Below are 7,774 nucleotides of genomic sequence, written 5' to 3'. Positions count from 1 at the left end.
CAGAGACTAAAGACTAGCAATAAATACAAAAGGCAACTATAACAGTATTAATGTTGTATGTTTCTTATAGTTTTGCACATTTAACAAATGTAGCACAACGTCACAAATAATGACCACTCATTTAATATGTATAGCAGCTGGTTATAACTAATGCATTTTTATTGAATGTACAAAATGACTATATCGGCTTTGACATAGCAAAAGCATGTGGAGATATCAGCTAAGCCAAAAATTCCCAATCATAGATACACTATTAAGGCCCTGCTGAAGCAAATCTGAATTTAATTTAAACTCCACAGGAAAGGGTGCTCTTTGTTCTTCGACTGCTGTTTTTGCCTCAACACCAAGGAGTGGGGCTTTTGATCAGCCACCTGCTCTTCCACAAAACTGTCTTAACTGAAACGGGTTTTTAGTCTTTTTTTCATTTTTATGTTTTTTAACCATCAAGTTTCATGGTCTGGAATGCTGACAGAGATAACGCTGAGAAAGAAAAAGAGTAAGGCTTTCTTAATTTTGGGAATCAGCTTAAGCAAGATAGGAAAATTTATGAGTAAAAAATCATTACTTAACACTTTATGTGTTGATGGTGAGCAGAAGAGAGACCAATGCCATTGCTGCTTCAGGCTGGTGTTAACTTTTTTAAATGACAGAACACAATTTCCAGTGGAATGCTCTCTTTTTAATTCTTTCCTGCTCTGCATCACACAAACCATTTTTGAGGAAGATTGCAATTACAGCTTTTCTCTAAATAAAATTTTTACTACAAAAAATTCTATACCATTTCTTAGGATAGACTAAGAAGACTAAATGCTATAGTTGCATGGGCTCAGTCAAGGTACCAAAAGCATTACTTCAACAATACAGTCTTTGGTTATACTGTATTTATATATTTTGATAGTTAAAGTCATTTCAGATGACAAAAGGGTGGGGAATTAGGGCCAACCGTGTTGTTCTGAAATACACTCTGAACCAGAAATTCACTCGTTCTATTATTACAAATTGTTCTCTTTATACTTAAACAGAACCCCTTTATTTAGTTTTCACATTGGAATTCTGTAATAGATATTTTAAGCATGAGTATTACATCCTGAAATTTTATGAGTTGTAAAATATTTTCCCCAGAGACATTTTCAAATTGCCTTAGTAACTTTATCCTTCCCATATATTTGAGATTCCATAGACATTTTGTACTTGTAGATGTTCAGTACATTTTCTGAATGAATTAAATCTTATTCTTACTAAAGCCTTTGGGAGAATACAAAGTTAAATTAAAAATATTTTAATATTAAACTGGAGATGATTTAAAAAAATTTAAATTAGAGACACAATCATGGTCAGCTGTCTTCAGTAGGATTAAGCAACTGTGTAGGTTTTTGAAAGACTTAGAAATAAATTATGGGGATTATAGTTTAATGAACATTTTAGCTGTATTGGGGCAAACTTAAATGTCAGTAATTATAAACTTAGCTTTAGGTGAATAGGGAAGAGTGGAGATATTAGAATAGATGTATGTCATAGCCAATCTTCACAATTTCTAGAGTACACAACAGAGCAGCCAGTAGCCTGTGATTAAGCTCCTGTATCACTAGAAAAGAGGCAATAATTATCTCTATAAAGATCCTGACTGTAGGGATGCAAAGAAGTTAAAACACACGGGCCAAAAAAAGAAAAAAAAATCTAGAGGTGATATGAGAATTTGAGTAAGAAAAAAAAAACTAAAAATGGTAAGTAGATAAATTAATAAATTGTTAAGTCAAATTTTTCTCTATAAAGAGATTGTAAGCATAATAAGTAAATAACAAAGACACACCTTGATAAATAGAATATATAAGATTTCATAACAAGTTCAATTTGGGAGGTCAAGAAGCATAAAGGAGAGGAATGATTAAAAATATTACTTTGAGAAAAGAACAGTGCTTCTATTAGGAATGAAAAAATCTTGAATTTTTAAAATTTAGTTATTTAAATTAGTTTAAATATACAGTAAATTGGTTCGACATCTATATAATTCATAAAACGATGCCCCCATTGCTGCCTCCCTCCCCGGCCCTCCACCTAGCCATCATATTGATGCTAACTGCATTCCTATTGTCATGTTCCCCATTCCCATGACCAACTATTAACTACTAATTTGTACTTCTTTAATCGTTCACCCCATTCTCCCTACCCTGGACCCCTCTCCCCTCTGTCTGTCACCAAATTGTCCACTATATTTATGAGCCCTTTTTTGATTGGTTTGTTCTTTTTGTTCCTTAGATTCCGCATAAATGAAATCATATGGTATTTATCTTTCTCTGTCTTATTTCGCTCAATATAATAACCTCTAGCACAATCCTTGTCATTGTAAAGGGTAGGATTTCATTTTTTTTAGTGGCTAATATTCTATTGTATGTATGAACCATAATTTCTTTATCCAATCATCTGTTGATAGGCATTTAAGTTGCTTTCATATCTTGGCTATTGTAAATTGTGCTGCCATGAACATAGGGGTGCATAGATCTTTACGAATTATTGTTTTGGTTTTCTTTGGATAAGTACCCAGAAGTGCAATTGCTGGGTCAAAAGGTAAAAATCTTAATTTTTAAAACTTTTTTCAGAGTAAAGATAATTCAGCATTGAAAATGTCAATTGGCAGTACCAAGGATTTTTAGAGAAGATTTTTATAAAGTTGTTTGAAATGTAAGACAAGAACACAAATATATTGATAAATGTTTAATTTAATAAAGGTAAAATGGAAGTTTGGGGCATAAATGAGATTATGCCCCAATGATGAAATAGAAAAGTCCAAGTAAAAGAACCTTAACGAATGTGAACATGTGAAAAATTACCTCTGAATTTTTGGGAGACAATTATAGAAGTCTGAGGAAGTAAATATTGTCATCAGATAGTGAGAAAAAAAAAATCTTTTTACTGTTTTTATTATTCAAATGTATTTGTTTCTGTTTATTGTCAACTTATCATCACCATACAAATAGCTTATTTATAAATATATTTATTTCTCTGCATAAAATTTGTTGGAAGAAAATAAAATGTAGAGCAGTGAAAAAGAAAAATGTCATAATTTTTAGATTAGTTCAGGATTACCCAATAAGTAACCTTAACATTGATGGCCAACCTCTAGCCCCATACCTAGACATCGATTCAGTTTGTCTGGCATGAGAGATCAATATTTACACTTAAAAACATTTTTTTAATTAATATATTTATTTATGTTGACATTGGTTTACAAAATCCAGTAAATTTCAGCTGAACATTTTAACTGTAAGGCATATATATATTTACATTGTGTGTTCACCTCCCATAGCTAGATTTCTTTCTGTCACCTCCTTTACCCCATCTACCTTTGATCCCCTTTACCCCGTCTACCTCTCCCCTCACACCTCCCCACTGCCCTCTGGTAACCACTAGTCTATAGTTCATGTCCATGAGTGTCTGTTTGTCTTGTTCATTTATTGCTTTTAGGTTTATATCCCATATATATAAGTAATATCATGTGATTTTTAACTTTTCTTGTCTGGCTTATTTCGCTTAGCATGATTATCTCGAGGTCTGTCCACGCTGTCACAAATGGCAGTATTTCATCTTTTCAAATATCTTCCAGGGCTTCTCATGTAATCTTGGGTTAAGAAACACTGTAGTCCACAGTATAGTTTCTTCAGCTATTGAAAAAAAAAAAAATGAGGACTAGCCTAAGACATTCTAAATAAGACAATAGTAATTTTATTCCTAACATAGATTTATAGCCAACTCATAGCCAGTAATCTTAATGTTATAAAGAATAAGATCTCCGCTAGATTTATAATTCTCATAAGAAAATTCTGAGACTCAGAATCTTTACCAGCAGTTATGGAAGGCTCACTATGTACCAGGGGGCTGTTCCAAGCACTTAGTAAACATTATTAACTTATGTAATACAAACAGAAGAAACACAGGGGCTTACGTAACTCGCTCAAGATAACACATGCATTTTATGGCAGATATAGAATTCCTTTCTAGGCCCTCCATTTCCAGAACTCACGCTCTGAGTTACAGAGTTTTGTCATAGCTCTATGAGTCTCCTAACACTTTACCAATTGTTTTTTTTTTTCATGCACAATGCTGTCTCTTCCTTGATCTAGAAATTCTGGAGGTGATATGTAAATATATACACAAAAGAATATGACACAAAAAGGTTCTCAGATAAATGAATAAGTTACTATTTGGCTTTGTTTCTAAAAGAGAGAATTATAGGCAAACATTTTTAATATGACATTTTCACCTTGATAAACATTATGATACATTCTCTCTCTCTCTCTCTCTCTCTCTCTCTCTCTCTCTCTCTCTCTCTTTTTGTAGTTCAGGAAAAAAAGTATTTTTAAATTAAATTTACTAGGATGACATTAGTTATTAAAAATACAAAGGTTTCAAGTGTACAATTCAAAATACATCATACATATATTGCACTGTGTTCACCATCCAAAGTTAAATTTTCTTTCATCACCTTATATTTGAACCCCTTTCACCTTTATCCACCTCTCTCACAATTATAATGCATTTGCAATGAATGCCTTTACAGTTGAAAATAATAGATTCACTAAAATTTAAAAATACAGATTTTATTTATTATATGACGCAATTAAACATTCTGCCAATACATTTATTCCCTCATTTTGACCTTAATCATTAAATTTAAGAGTACAATTGGCAACAAGCTCAGCATTCTTGCAAAAATTCTTTTGACTGGAACAACAGCAACTGACAATATGTATTCAGTTATAGGAAGACATATTGATTCTCTTATTTGTGATAATTAATGAAAGTGTGCACCAAACCTGTCTTATCAAATATTATTATAGCTTAGGTTGTCAAAGACAACATGGTTATAGTGAATTTTTTTCTGATTTATGACTCGGATGGGTCTATAACTAAAGATAACTTTAAAAAATAGCTGGAACTTGACCAATTGGGAGTTTTGTAGAAAATTTTTACATAAGTAGTGAGGGATTCATTATATAATATGTGCTTTGTATCAGCTTTTAAATAAAGTAAATTGCTGTATTTTTGGGGTTTTTTGTTCTTGTTTCTACACCAAGAAGACCAATAGAACATATTAAACGTAGCCACCAAAATTTGATTTTGATTCTTTAGCTGAACTCCAGGTATAATAAATCTGTATAAATAATAATTGTCCAGTGAATTATTAAATAAGCAAGTTATTTGCTTTATTCATTGTATTAATTAGAAAGTTGTATATCTATTGGTTATTTTTTCTTTATCAAGCAGTATTTTTTTTTTTCTTATGGAAAAAGTCTCCATGATAAGAATTGTCATGTTTGCAATTCTTATAGAAACTAACGTATCCAAATATGCCCATTTATTCTCCATGTATATAAAAGCCTAACATCAAATTCTTCTTTATTGGGCTGAAAGGACATAACCCTTACAAAAATATGAATGAAATTGCTTTCCTTTTGGGGGAAAAAAGGACTAACATTGTGATTACAGCCTATTATGCTGAAATAAATCACATCAAGACCTCTAAAAGAAAATTTTTGAAAAATGCAATAAACTGACTTGTAAATTAATTATAAAAATATTTCTCTCTAGAGATCATTTTTGCCACTTGCAAATAAGAACCATTACTCGGTATCATGCTTATATTTTTAAAGCACAAAAAAATAAAATTTTGTTCCTTTATTATAATAAAGAGATAAATATGTATACAATATTGAAAAATTTATTTTTAACTCAAAATAGTTTAAGGCAAATGTGCCATTTCCATGGCAGATTTCAGAAAAATTCATGTAATACTAAATCATAATTTTCAAAAACTTGTTGACAAAATGGATTCTAGAAATAAAACAAATTATACATAATTTTCTGAAAGTTTATTTTATCATTAAAAATGCACACAGAAAACATTTTTGTGTTCATGTCACATCAAAGTCACCAAAAAACAAACAAAAATAAACAAACAAAAAACAACAAAAACAAAAAAACAAAAGAAAACAAAAAAAACAAAAGAAAACAAAAAAAAACAAAAGAAAACAAAAAAACAAAAGAAAACGAAAAAACAAAAAACTGAAAACAAAAAAACATTTTTGAATTTATTTTTTTAAAATATATTTTATAATTTTTTATTTACAGCTGACATACCATATTATATTGGTTTTAGGTATATGACAGTAATTATACATTTATACACCTTATGAACTAATCACCCCAATAAATCTAGTACCCGTCTGACCACACGTAGTTATTACAATATTATTGACAATATATGCCGTACTTTACATCCCTGTGACTACCAATTTGTACCTTTTAATCCCTTCCCCTACTTCACCCATCCTTTCAACACTTCTCCCTCTGGGTACTGTCAAAATATTCTTTGTATCTATGTGTTTGTTTCCATTTTGTTTGTTCATTTATTCTGACTTTTAGATTCTACATATTAGTGAAATCATATGGTATTTGTCTTTCTATGTCTGACTTATTTCACTCAGCATAGTACTTTCTAGGTCCATCCATATTATTGCATATGGCAAGATTTTTTTTTTATGGCTGAGCGATGTTCCATTGTATATATATTTACTACTTATTCTTTAACCATTCATCTATTGATAGGCACTTAAGTTGCTTCCATATCTTGGCTATTGTAAGCGATGCTGTACTGAATATATAAATCCATATGTCTTTTTGAAATAGTGTTTTGAGTTTCTTCAGATAAATACTCAGAAGTGAAATTATTGGGTCCTTCTTTGTCTTTGGTTATACCTTTGTTTTAAAGTCTATTTTGTCTGGTATAAATATTGCTATCAGCTTTTCGAAATTTTTTTTTATTTCCCTGAAATATCTTTTTTCATCTCTTTACTTTCAGTCTGTGTGCATCTTTGGATATGAAGTGAGTTTCTTGTAGGTACCATATGCTATTGCCATGTCCGTGAGAGGGGTTAACCCTCAGGCTAATTGGTTGTGAGGACTGGCCATGACTACAATGAAGGAGCTATTGTGTAGTGGCTGACCCTAAAGAGAAGGGTTAGCTTTAGTCAGGGTCCGATGCCTGCTGAACCTGCCTTTTGTGTGTATAATTTGTGGAGGGTTTTGGGTGGTCCTTTGGTGTGGTCTCAAGCTGACCAATGGGTGTGTTGGTTCTGGGGCCCCTTGGGGGGCTGTGATGCAGGCCAAGTTGTGGTCTATGCCCTGCCTGAGGCCGCTTGGTATAAACAAAAATGTGGATGGTTGCCACTTATACTGAGCTTGGAGCTGCCTGAGAGAGGCTAAACTGTTCACTGAGGCCAGTTGCCACTATTGCCAGGTTTGGGGCTGCTTAGCAAGAGGTACAGTGCATGCTGAGGTCAGATGCTCCTTTGAGTAATTTTAGAAAAGTCTGCAGCATGAGCCAGGGCAGGCTGTTTGTATGGCAAAGTCATTGGAAGCAACTTGGGTGGCCCTGCAATTGGGTGAGGTGATGTCTCAGGGAATCACCAGGGCCAGGCTAAAGGCATTAATTAGGCTAATAGAGACTCAGATATGGTTCCCACCTGCATGTGCAGTCTAGGTGGTGGGAGGGCTCAACAAAGGAGTAATGGCTTCTGCTGAAACTTTTTTCTGAGAGAAAGCTACCCCTTTAGCCCTCACCCTGAAGCCAGACAATTTAGTTCCTCCTTGTATATCCCTGGTGCTTTTTTAGCTGCTGTGCTAGCATTGGAGCTCAGTCTGTCAGCAAGTAAATCCATGTGCAGGACCTTTAGGAATACCTGGTCCTCCAGCAGCCCTCCATCTCATTCGACCACTC

This window comes from Rousettus aegyptiacus, unplaced genomic scaffold (assembly GCF_014176215.1).
Source record: "Rousettus aegyptiacus isolate mRouAeg1 unplaced genomic scaffold, mRouAeg1.p scaffold_m13_p_4, whole genome shotgun sequence".
In the NCBI taxonomy this organism is placed as follows: Eukaryota; Metazoa; Chordata; class Mammalia; order Chiroptera; family Pteropodidae; genus Rousettus; species Rousettus aegyptiacus.
Note: the sequence above shows the minus strand (reverse complement) of the source record.